The following is a 13,502-nucleotide window of genomic DNA, read 5'->3' on the forward strand; positions in this document are numbered from 1 at the left end:
CTCCGGCATCATTGGAGTCTGCCATGAGTTTGGTGATACGTATTGATCGCCGTTTTCGTCAGGGGGCACAGGAGACGCTACCTCTGGGGGAATACAGAGGTGCAGGTGTGGTTGAAGTAGATGAGTCCCCTGAACCTATGCAGATTGCTGGCGTGGCACAGGTTCAGCCTCGCGCTCCGGGAGTCCGGAAGTCCGGAGCATGTTTCTACTGTGGTAAAGGTGGTCATTATGTTAACGTTTGCCTGGTACTACCTAAGAGGGTCACACCGGCGGAAAACTGTTAAGCTCAGAGGGTATGGAGGAGACTCAACTGAGCGTATGCATATCCTCCATGATGGTATCTCAATGTATGCTCCCTGCCAAGGTTATTGATGCCGGCAGAGAGCTACCTATATCAGTGTTTGTGGATAGCGGTTCCGCCACCAATCTCATAGATGAGGAGTTTGCACACACCGCCGGGTTTAAGATTGAAAAACTTCCTCACCCCATACAGGTGGTGACCATTAATGCTGTTCCCCTCCCTCAAGGGGAGATTACTGAGTTTGTGGCAGAGGTGAAACTCCACATTGGGGTCCTACATTCTGAGTCGGTTACATGTAGGGTCCTCCGTAATCTCCCAGCTCAAATGGTCCTGGGTTTTCCATGGCTGTCCAGGCACAACCCGGTAATTGATTGGAAAACTCAGGACATAGTACAATGGAGTGGTTTCTGCCAAGACAATTGCTTGGCCACATGTGTGTCCGCCGTGACGCCCAGCCTGCAGGAGGCTTTGCAGGATTTCGCGGATGTTTTCTCTGAGAAGGGTTGCTCAGAACTGCCTCCACATAGAGCCTATGACTGTGCTATTAGGCTAAAACCCGGGGCCAAATTACCTAAGGCCAGGATGTTTAATATTTCTGGTCCTGAGAGACAAGCTCTGAAAGACTACATCGCGGAGAGTCTGAGCAAAGGTCACATCCGGCCTTCGTCCTCGCCTGTAGCCGCGGGGTTTTTCTTCATTAAGAAGAAAGATGGGGGGTTACGCCCGTGTCTGGATTTCCGAGAGTTAAACCAGATTACTATCCGTGATCCCTACCCAATGCCGTTGATCCCGGATTTGTTCAACCAGGTAGCGGGGGCAAAATGGTTTTCCAAGCTGGACCTCAGGGGGGCGTATAACCTCATAAGGGTCCGTCAGGGGGATGAGTGGAAGACGGCGTTTAACACTCCTGAGGGTCATTTTGAGAGTCTGGTTATGCCGTTTGGGTTGACCACCGCGCCTGCCGTTTTCCAACATTTTATTAATGATGTCTTTGCTCATGTCCTGGGGAGATTTGTGATTGTATACCTGGATGATATCCTCATTTATTCTAGCAATCGGGACACTCATTTGCAGCATGTTAGGCAGGTGTTACAGTTGCTCCGGGAGAACCAGCTCTATGCTAAGCTGGAAAAATGTTTATTTTTTGTCCAGGAGTTGCCCTTTTTGGGATATATTGTGTCCGCAGCTGGTTTTAAAATGGACACCGCTAAGGTGCAAGCGGTGTTGCAATGGGAGAGGCCGGAGAGTCTGAAAGCACTCCAGCGGTTCCTGGGGTTTGCGAATTATTATAGGAAATTTATAAAACACTTTTCGACTGTCGCCAAACCGCTCACGGACATGACAAAAAAGGGTGCCGATCTGGCGAACTGGCCTGAGGTGGCTATACGTGCATTTGAGCGTCTGAAGAATAGTTTTGCTTCAGCCCCCATTCTGGTGCAACCAGACGTGTCTAAACCTTTTGTGGTAGAGGTTGATGCGTCGGAGGTGGGAGTGGGGGCAGTACTGTCTCAAGGCTCGTCCTTGAGCGAGATGCATCCATGCGCCTACTTCTCCAAGAAGTTGTCGCCGGCCGAACGGAATTATGATATCGGCAACAGGGAGTTGTTGGCCATCAAACTGGCTTTTGAGGAATGGCGACACTTCTTGGAGGGGGCGGCTCACCAGGTCACAGTTATCACCGACCATAAGAATCTGCTCTACCTGGAGTCGGCCAAGCGTCTGTCTCCTAGGCAGGCTCGCTGGGCATTGTTTTTTACTCGTTTCAATTTTCTTGTGACGTACCGTCCCGGGGCTAAAAACACCAAGGCGGATGCTTTGTCTAGGTGTTTTCCGGGGGGAGAACCTCGGGAAGAGCCGGTACCCATCCTCCAGAAAGGGGTAGTGGTCTCGGCTCTCACGACTGAGGTAGAGGCGGAGATTGCCGAGGCCCAAGAGGAGGTACCACCAGGACTTCCCGCCAACAAATCATTTGTACCCCTGCATCTTCGGCCTAAGGTGTTGAAGGAACACCACAATTCGGTACTGGCTGGTCACCCAGGGGTGAAGGGCACCTTAGAGCTGGTATCGCGTCGTTTCTGGTGGCCCAAAATCCGGCAGGACGTGGTCTCGTACGTGGCAGCTTGCATCACGTGCGCTAGGGCTAAGTCACCCCGAACCCGTCCTGCTGGCACGCTACAGCCTCTGGGGGTACCCAATAGGCCATGGACAGAAATCTCCATGGATTTTATCACTGACTTGCCAGCCTCGGCAGGGAACACGGTCATCCTGGTGGTGGTTGACCGTTTTTCAAAGATGACGCAATTTGTGGCGAGGTTTTGGAAAGCTTTTTGCTCAAGGTTGGGGATCAAGTTGTCACATTCATCGGCGTTTCATCCACAATCTAATGGACAAACTGAGCGCATGAACCAAAATCTTGAACAGTATTTACGATGCTTTGTGTCCGACAACCAGGAGGAGTGGTCTACTTTCCTTCCTCTGGCCGAATTCGCATTAAATAATCACCGCCAAGAGTCATCAGGAGAGTCTCCATTCTTTTGTGTGTACGGTCAACATCCTCAGTTTTGTACCTTACGTCAGGGTGACTCCGGGGGTGTCCCGGAGGAGGATCAGCTAGGAGCCCAATTGTCATCAGTCTGGAGGCGGGTGAAACAGCGTTTGTTGAGCATGAGTGCCAGGTACAAACGGGTGGCTGACAGTAGACGCGTGCCAGGTCCGGACCTGTGTGTGGGTGAATGGGTGTGGTTAGCTACGAAGAACATAAAACTCAAAATCCCTTCTTTAAAACTGGGTCCAAGGTTTATTGGGCCTTTTAGGATTTCTGCCATCATTAACCCAGTGGCTTATCGGTTGGAACTTCCCGCAGTGTACAAGATACACAATGTGTTTCACAGGGCTTTATTGAAAAAGGTGGTAGGCTCTGTGGACACAACGCCGATGCCACCTCCAGTCATGGTGGATGGCGAGTTAGAGTTCGAGGTCGCCAAGGTAGTGGACTCTCGAGTAGTACGCCGTACTCTTCAGTATTTGGTGCACTGGCGGGGGTATGGTCCAGAGGAGAGGTCTTGGGTTCCAGCCTCAGACATACATGCGGATCGGCTGGTCAGTTCTTTTCACCGTCGTCATCCGGACAAGCCGGGTCCTATGAGTCTTGAGGGCCCTGGGGTCCCTCGTAGAAGACGGGGTACTGTCATGTCGGACGCTGTTCACACCACAGCATCCGGCAGGCAGAGGTAGTTCCACCTCCAGCCACTATAGCCTCAGTGGCGCCGGCCTGATCTTCAGGCTCTCGGGGGTTAATCCTGCTGGAGACCAGGTTGGATGGTTAGTCACGCCCACGGTCTTTAAATAGTCATGCTGGCCTATGGGCGTCGCCGATTATAGCTTGTGTTTCATACCAAGTGGTTCCGGTCTGGAGTGGAGGTGTTCAAGAGAGAGAGATTCATATCTGGTGTCGTATGATCCGTCGTTATCCTTTCTCCTTCCCATATTTGTGTTTAGTTGTGCCCTGTTCACATTACTGTTTATTCCTGTGTGTGTGCGGCGCAGTGCAGTTTAAGTTCTCCCTGTCTGTCATTATTTGTGTGGGAGCTTTGGTGGTGACTTCTCACTGGGTGGAGGGTGGAGGGTTAAGTGCAGGGCTGAGCAGGAGATAAGGAAAGGTCGGAGGCTCAGGCATTTGCACCTTCAGCAAAAACCCTGGGTTGAGGGTCAGACAGGGTTTCCCCTAGTAAAGGGACACCACAGGGGCCCCGGGTCTTTCAGCCTTAGTTGAACTAAGCCCCCGTGACACCTAAGTGACTAGAGGATAAGTGAGAGTTTGAATCTCTGCACACACTTTTGGACACTGGACACTTTTGGATTGTGTGAGGCCCAATGAATATCTGAGCGCTATGTGACAGGCTCGATGGCACAGCTGTGACCTAAGTGACTAGAGGATAAGTGAGAGTTTGAATCTCTGCACACACTTTTGGACACTGGACACTTTTGGATTGTGTGAGGCCCAATGAATATCTGAGCGCTATGTGACAAGCTCGATGGCACAGCTGTGACCTAAGTGACTAGAGGATAAGTGAGAGTTTGAATCTCTGCACACACTTTTGGACACTGGACACTTTTGGATTGTGTGAGGCCCAATGAATATCTGAGCGCTATGTGACAAGCTCGATGGCACAGCTGTGACCTAAGTGACTAGAGAATAAGTGAGATTTTGAATCTCTGCACACATTTTTGGACACTGGACACTTTTGGATTGTGTGAGGCCCAATGAATATCTGAGCGCTATGTGACAAGCTCGATGGCACAGCTGTGACCTAAGTGACTAGAGGATAAGTGAGAGTTTGAATCTCTGCACACACTTTTGGACACTGGACACTTTTGGATTGTGTGAGGCCCAATGAATATCTGAGCGCTATGTGACAGGCTCGATGGCACAGCTGTGACCTAAGTGACTAGAGGATAAGTGAGAGTTTGAATCTCTGCACACACTTTTGGACACTGGACACTTTTGGATTGTGTGAGGCCCAATGAATATCTGAGCGCTATGTGACAAGCTCGATGGCACAGCTGTGACCTAAGTGACTAGAGGATAAGTGAGAGTTTGAATCTCTGCACACACTTTTGGACACTGGACACTTTTGGATTGTGTGAGGCCCAATGAATATCTGAGCGCTATGTGACAAGCTCGATGGCACAGCTGTGACCTAAGTGACTAGAGGATAAGTGAGATTGGATTGCTTTTAAAAAAGAAGTTTGCGGAGCAGTGGGTAAACAGCAATGCCAGCCTGTCAGGAAGCCTTAGAAGGCAGCCTAACAACCAACACCACTGATACACCACTATATAGCCTCCCCTTGCACTGCACACACAGTGACTGGTGTGTTGTGCAGGCCAAATCGCTAGCAGCAGAAGCAGTTTCATGAAACCCGACTTTGCCAAAAGTCGGGGACTTTTGAATTTTTTCGACCCGTTTCGCTCAACTCTATTAAGCACTATTAACTATTTGTATACATGTCTCTATTTTCTAAAAAATTGTACTAAATCTGTCATTTGCAACAAGTGTTTTGCTGTGAGCTTAATTGTATGTTTTTATTACATGAATATTGAGTGCTTTTCAACATTGTAACATTTGATATTTGCATTTTTTATTGTTGATCCAATCAGCACCACTTGTGGGGTATAAAGAGAGGAGGATTGCATCTTGGGTTAGATCATGAAAAAGACTTTATTAAGATCATGAATAAGACTTTATCAAGTTGAAATGCGTAGATATTCTCCTCTGGTGTGTATAGGTATTTGCTGTATTAAGAATTTTTTACATTAATTTTTCATTCTTTTTGTAGTTGTCCATTAAAATTGTCCTATTTTAGCCGCTTCGCCCTGAGCTGGAATTTTTTTTCTTGTGCTCTAATAAGCTCAGTGGCGACTCACCATTATCCGTGCTGGGCATTAGCTGGCTTGGGGAACAAGCAGACTAGCAAGCTGACTATAATCTTTTACTTCTCTGTATCTCGGTATTCAGAAACATTTCTATGACAGACAGATATTTTGCCTCAGAATACCTTCCTACCAGTAGAGGTTGGCATCCTAGGGGATACATTATGGTGCCTTATCCCCCTGCCTGCTTGTGTTGCTTTTATAATACATTCCAAAAAAAATCAAAGAACCCTCCAAGCGGCCCTCAAAAATGTACTAATGGCTTCATGCAAATTGTCGCTTCAGAGGGGAAGAAGACTAAAACTCTAATGCCACCTATTGGAAGTAGCAATCCTAAAAGTCAATGTCGACCCTTTTAAGGAGCCTTGTCACATGACTTAGGATAAGAAGCCAAATTGACTTTTAGGATTGCTAACACTTTGCACTAATGGCTTCATTGCATTGACTGAGAATTATCTTTAGGCCTCTTTCACACGTCAGTGTCTCCAGTAGGTGAGGTGACAATTTTCTCACATACCGGAGACACTGACACACGTAGACCGATTCAAATGAATGGGTCTATGCACATGTCAGTGTGTTTTCACGGACTGTGTGTCTGTGTGCAAAACACACTGACATGTCCGTTTTCACCCAGACACACGGGCCGCAACACTTGCAGCACACGTGCACATGGAGAACAGTGTACACTGTCCTCCATGAGCACGGACAGCCGCAGAGTAAGAAGCACTACCATAAGCGCTGTTCCCTTGCCTGTGGTGCTGAACGCGGCTGTCATTCTCCCTGCTCTGCCGGAAACAGCGCGAGCAGGGAACAATGAATGAAAAAAAACCAACGTGGGGTCCCTCTTATATTTTGAACCAACCCGGCAAAACTAACAGGTCCGGGCTGTTATTCTAAGGCTGGTAAGGGGCCATGAATATGGGCCCCCCAGCCTAAAACCAGCAGCCTGCAGATGCCCAGAAAAGGCACATCTATTCTATGCGCCTATTCTGGAGCTTTGTCAGTTTCTTCCCACTGCCCACTACAATGCATCCTATTTTGCTTCTGAGCGCGCAGCCATCTTAGTTCAGCTGATGTCACCACCCAGCTCTCTCCCATTGGCCCTACCCTCGTGTCCGTCAAGGCCATAGACCCGCCCTTCCTCTACTTAAGCTCAGCTCACCTCTGTCTTCACTGACAAGTGGTGTTTATCCACGTCCAAGAGGACCAGGCTGCACTGATATTTTCAACTATTAAGGTAACTACCTCGCCATTTATAGCGACACTCACAACTTTGATATACAGCATACTTTACCGCTGTCTTATGTCATCCTACATGACGTTTACCTTACAGATTATCCTGCGTTACAGCAGCATTCTGACCATTTGATTACTGGTATGTACCATTCTGTAACACCACCTAATTGACTTAATGTATACACTTTAACAGCGCCAATCACTTATTTTAGGCGTTATCTGTGAATAACATAAAAAGCGCCCTCCTTCAAGCTACTTTCAAACATACTAGCACGGTATGTCTTATCCTTTTCTCCTTCAATCTGAGCACCCAAGATATATTTTTTGGTCTCTGTTGTAGTATTTCTTGTATAATATGGTAAATATCCACGACCGAATTGCATTCTATGTGATTTTTGTACATACTTTATTTTTTGTTTATTTATTTATTTTTTTCACACTGTAGTAACTGATGAAGGTCTATAGTGACCGAAACATTTTCTGGTACTACAATAAACTGCCTCACCAAGCATTAAGTTGAGTGCCAGGTTTTCATTTTATCATATATGGTTTGGGAACCTAACTTGGCACCACTACAGTAGTGCACACGGTGTTTTCTACTAAGCGTTCAGCACCACAGGCTGTCCGTGTGCTACTCATGCGGCACACGGGTGGCACACGTGTGGAACACGAACACGGATATCTCCGGTACCGATTTTTCCGGTACCGGAAATATCTGGACGTGTGAAAGAGCCCTAAGAGTGCATGTGTGGGATAGATGAATTAGAGCACCCTCTTTGGGGACAGGAAGTAACTCAAGAAAACAATTCTATCTACGTGTGACAGGAATTGTCTACAATGGGCTCAATATTTTTAAAGAGGTTATCTATGCATAGGGAGTGTAGCTGCTGGCCATTTGTGGTTACTGCATACTAGTTTCTATGCAAAGAATAGAAGCTGTGCTACACTTTGAATGGAACTGCCAAATGTCTAAGGAGTACTTCACACTAAGTGAGATCACTAGTGAGATCGCTGATGCGTCACCAATTTTGTGACGCAACAGCGATCTCGTTACGTGTGACACTTAGCAGCGACCAGGCCCCCACTGCGATGTCGCTGATCGTGCACGAATGTCCTGGGCCATTTTTTGATCGCTGGTGTCCCGCTGGCCAGGATGCATTGCTGTGTTTGAAACCGATGAGCGACCTCGTTAGCGACTCAGAAATCATGGACGCAGGCGGGAGTCATCAGAATCACTGCTGTGTGATACTAAGCGACGCACCAGAAATCACGCCGAGATCGTTGCTGCGTCGTTGGGCAAATTTGACTGTTTGACAGCATACTAGGGACTATTTAGCGACGCACCAGCGATCCTTACCAGGTCATATCGTTGTCGGGATCGCTGGTGCATTGCTTAGTGTAACAGTACCCTAAGACATGCTGGTTCCCTTTCAAGGACACCAACTATCTCCAAAACAAGTTTTTTCCTCCCATTCTGAGACGTGGCCACACAGGAACCAGCTTTCTCTACTCATTGCTATGGGAGTTCTGAATACAGTATAGCCAAGGAAATGTCCTTCCCCATAAAGGTCACTTATGAGACAACCCCTTTAAAGTGGTATTCTCTAGTTATTAAATTGCTTTAATCAGTTAGAATGAAAGTAAGCAAGTTTGCAAATAACTTGCTTTTTCTATCTGCTGTGATTCTCCTGCAAGGAGAACTTTTTCCTTTTCTAGTGTACTTCTGTTTTCCATGAAACTTGACCACCAATGCCTACCCAGACACTGTCTGAGTGTGCGTAGGAGCTACATTCCAAGAGAGGGGTTAATTCTTAACATCCCAGACAACTCTCTGCAGCCCAATGATTTTTATTCAGCAGTTAGGTTCTCACCTTCCTCCCCCTCCCTCTCAAGGGACAGATATTGTCTCAGTTTCTGTACCTATAACCACTTCTGCAGGTAGGATAAACTGAAACACACCTGTGGAGAAAATATCTAGGCCCAGGTTGTAATCCTCCACACAAACTGGGGTCAGAAGTTTTCCTGTGGCTTCTGGTGTTTAGGTAGAGACGGACAAACCCCAGTAAAATTACCCTTTTAGCCACAGTAAAAGCACACCCCCATTTTGCGGTGAGCCCCAAGAGACTCATAACAAGGGGAAGCCCCCCTAGTGAGGTTCTTCAGGCACACGTGAGAAGTTCAGTTCTAGGAAGTACCACAGGGGGTGGGTTCACTATAGGTCTATCCTGGAGGCATCTGTATATAGGTAAGGCAAAGCCATGGTGGCCTCCAACGACGCTGCAGTTTCATACTGCGCCAATGTATCTTTTAGCCATTTAGACAGGCTTTGACAAAACTTACTCCTAAGGGCAGGGTCATTCAACTGAGTGTCAGTGGCCCACCTACATGATTCTGAACAAAATTCCTCTACCGGTCAGTCTCCTTGCTGGATCTTACATAGTTTAGATTTCGCAAGGAACACCCCATCCGGGTCATCATAAATGAGGCCAAGAGCCAGGAAAAAGTCTATCCATTGAATGGAGTGACACTAAGTCGGATGGAAGTGAGAAGGCCTAGGATAGAGGGTCCGCTTGAAGGAGAGAGACAACAATCCCCACCCTCTGTACCACACTCCCAGATGACCACGGAAGAAGCCTGAAATAGATATTAAAGGCTTCCCAGAATGCAACAAATATATCCTGCTCCATCTTAGGTTTCAGTTCAACTGTCTGTTGTAAGGAAACTTTAGCCTGTTGGTCTGGTAGCTCAAAAAGCAAACCCTGCAGCTGTCTCACAAGTTTAGCAACAGGATCCATGTCAAGATCCAAAAATGTGGGGCCAGTGAAAATGGGATGCTGTGACTGTATGAGATTAGGGAAAGGGGCCCTGCACCATCCCTGGAGCTGGGGGCCTAATTATCCTTGCTCCCAATAGTGTCTCTAAAGGTGAGTAGTAGCCTTACTGTTCTCAGGTTATACCATAAGCTGTCCACTCCCCTTCCCCCAGGAGGCCTAGGACAGAAATGCTATAACATTCTATATAATGTAGAAACACGTAAGGCAAACAGGGGTTAACAAAAACTAATTAACTAACATACAAAAACTAACATACAAAACACTCACCAAAGGTAGAGAGGAGTATATAGAGGGATAGGGATGTACTAACCAAATGAGAATGACTAAAGCATACAACCAAAAACAGCATGCAACAATCTCCAGCAGCAACAACAATCTCCAACTTTAGCACAGCAACTCCAGCAAACCAGGAAGTAAATTTTAACTGGCGAGGAAAAGAAGGTCTGGACAGATTATTTTATAAAGAGAGGAAATGAGCAGGACAGGAGCAACTGTGAGATGGAGATGCATGATTATTCTAACCATTATTGAAGGGTCGTTAACCTCTTCAGCACCAAAGGAAACACAATACATTTAATATGAGGAACAATGCATACAGGAAAAAGAACAAACCACTCATAACTGAATGTGTTACAGAAGAACATATGCTGAGCTGTATAGTTCTACTAAAACTACAGCTCTGCCAATCACCAGAACTATCACTCAAGGAAGAGAGCCCGCTCTGCCAGAAACCATGAAGTAAAGGGACTGGAAAGTTGTTAGCTACTTGAGAGACAACTAAAAAATACTCCTTTAAGTAAAAAATAAGATTATAAATGCAAATACAAATACATTACATACATGCATGGTGAACTATTGGTGTTTCAGTTTTTCACAGGTTAGAATTTTGTACATGAGAAATGGATAAGCAAACTAAGTACCGTAAGTAAAACTTGAGACATAAAATGCTGAAAATAATAAGCCATTTAGGTGCATATTCTAGTTTATTGCATCACATTATGCAAGCAAAAATGTAGATTTGCCCCCCAAAAACCTTCATTTAAAGTTTGAAAATTGAACATTCTCTGTAGTTTTGGCTATATACAAATAATGAAGATCTTTGAACGCTATATACACTTATTTACATTTTTATAAGATGTACAATAATATAGAAACTTTCCTCAGAAGGATCTGAAGTACGAAAAAATTGTTGCGCTGTAAACAGGTTTGCAGTTCCAAATTTGGTGATCCAATGAAAGATATCCTACACGTTAAACTATGAAATTTATATTCACATCTGTTAAACAAAAATGAAGCAAAAAAGCAAATGAACATAGAAAAAGGTGGAAGAAAGTCTGACTGTATCCATTTCTATGCCCAGACTTTGTAAAGCACGAGATGTCTTCCAGTGACCACATGCTTGCTGTGCAATTAGCAGATGCAATTTCACATTGGTCTCACAGCAGATCAGTTGCTTGGTACTTGTGCTGAGCTGTAGCCTTCTATCTTGTTTCCATGCAATAGGATGTAACATAGTTATAATTTTTCTCTGTAAGTAAAAGTACAGGGGTTCATGTTAGTAAAAGCATAGAATCCAAATGATCTAAATGAAAATGAAACAAAAATGTCAAGCAATGCCTCTCTTGATGCCCCATTGTTTAAGCAGTACTGATTTGTATGGAGATCTAAGTAGGAGGTGGCTGCAACTACATCACTAATGTCATCATTGACATACAGTGGGTACGGAAAGAATTTAGACCCCTTTAAATTTTTCACTCTTTTTTTCATTGCGGCCATTTGGTAAATTCAAAAAAGTTCATTTTTTTTCTCATTAATGCACACTCTGCACCCCATCTTGACTGAAAAAAGCAGAAATGTAGAAATTTGTGCAAGTTTATTAAAAAAAAAGAAAAACTGAAATATCACATGGTCATAAGTATTCAGACTCTTTGCTCAGTATTGAGTAGAAACACCCTTTTGAGCTATAGTACAGACACGAGTCTTCTTGGGAATGTTGCAACTAGTTTTTTCACACCTGGATTTGGGGATCCTCTGCCATTCTTCCTTGCAGATCCTCTCCAGTTCCGTAAAGTTGGATGGTGAACGTTGGTGGGCAGCCATTTTCAGGTCTCTTCAGAGATGCTCATTTGGGTTTAGGACAGGGCTCTTGCTGGGCCAGTCAAAAATGGTCACAGTGTTGTTCTGAAGCCACTCCTTTGTTATTTTAGCTGTGTGTTTAGGGTCATTGTCTTGTTGGAAGGTGAACCTTCAGCCAAGTCTGAGGTCCAGAGCACTCTGGAAGAGGTTTTCATCCAGGATATCACTGTACTTGACCACATTCATGTTTCCTTCATTTGCAACCAGTTGTCCTGTCCCTGCAGCTGAAAAACACCCCCATATCATGATGCTGCCACCACCATGTTTCACTGTTGGGATTGTATTGGGCAGGTGATGAGCAGTACCTGGTTTTCTCCACACATACCATTTAGAATTATTACCAAAAAGTTCTATTTTCGTCTCATCACACCAGAGAATCTTATTTCTCATAGTCTCGGAGTCCTTCTTGTGTTTTTTTTTTTTTTAGCAAACTCTATGCGGGTTTTCATATGTCTGGCACTGAGGAGAGGCTTCTATCAGGCCTCTCTGCCATAAAGGCCTAACTGCCTAACTGATGGAGGGCTGCAGTGATAGTTGACTTTGTGGAACTTTCTCCCATCTCCCTGCTGCATCTATGGAGCTCAGCCACAGTGATCTTGGGGTTCTTCTTTACCTCTCTCACCAAGGCTCTTCTCCCACGATTGCTCAGTTTGGCTGGATGGCCATGTCTAGGAAGACTTCTGGTGGCCCCAAACTTCTTCCATTTATGGATTATGGAGGTCACTGTGCTCTTAGAAACATTGAGTACTGCAGAAATTCTTTTGTAACTTTGGCCAGATCTGTGCCTTGCCACAATGCTGTCTCTGAGCTCCTTGGCCAGTTCCTTTAACCTCATGATTCTCATTTGGTCTGACATGCACTGTGAGCTGTGAGGTCTTATATAGACTGGTGTGTGCCTTTACAAATCAAGTCCTATCAGTTTAATTAAACACAGCTGGACTCCAATGAAGGAGTAGAACCATCTCAAGGAGGATCACAAGTAAATGGACAGCATGCGACTTAAATATGAGTGTTTGAGCAAAGGGTCTGAATATTTATGAAAATGTGATATCTCAGTTTTTCTTTTTTAATAAATTTGCAAAAATTTCTACATTTTTGTTTATTTTCAGTCAAGATGGGGTGCAGAGTGTACATTAATGAGAAAAGAAATGAACTTCTTTGAATTTACCAAATAGCTGCAATGAAACAAAGAGTGAAAAATTTAAAGGGGTCTGAATACTTTCTGTACCCACTGTATATGTCTAGCTATTTAATCTTGTTAAAAGATATCCATGAGGTGATTCTATAGACCTTGGAACACTGAATTCGGCCATCAAGAAGTGACTTAAATTTGGCAGAACAGTGACATTACTTAGAACTGGATGTCCTTCAAAAAACAAAGAAAATTTAATCTGAAAGGCTGCCAAGAGGCCTACAGCAACATTAAATTAGCTACAGGAATCTCTGGCAAGTACTAGCTTGCTGTGTACACATGTGACAATAATCTCCAATATTCTTCTGTCTGTCCTGTGGGGTAGAGTTTGAAGACAGAATCCTTTTCTACAAAGAAAAATATCCAAGCCCG

General features: G+C 45.1%; 1 protein-coding gene across 3 annotated transcripts in view; it reads right to left on the minus strand.

Annotated features, from left to right (window-relative positions):
- Positions 1 to 10,747: 10,747 nt before the first annotated feature.
- Positions 10,748 to 13,502, minus strand: part of ANO4 (anoctamin 4) — a 384,866-nt gene continuing 382,111 nt past the window's right edge. For all 3 annotated transcript variants that reach the window (XM_073545027.1, XM_073545026.1, XM_073545025.1), the window contains one exon: positions 10,748 to 11,330. The gene's annotated coding sequence lies outside the window, so the exon portion shown is untranslated. The remainder of the gene's footprint in view (positions 11,331 to 13,502) is intronic.

This window comes from Dendrobates tinctorius, unplaced genomic scaffold (assembly GCF_039654945.1).
Source record: "Dendrobates tinctorius isolate UK_male_01 unplaced genomic scaffold, ASM3965494v1 ptg000139l, whole genome shotgun sequence".
Lineage (NCBI taxonomy): Eukaryota > Metazoa > Chordata > Amphibia > Anura > Dendrobatidae > Dendrobates > Dendrobates tinctorius.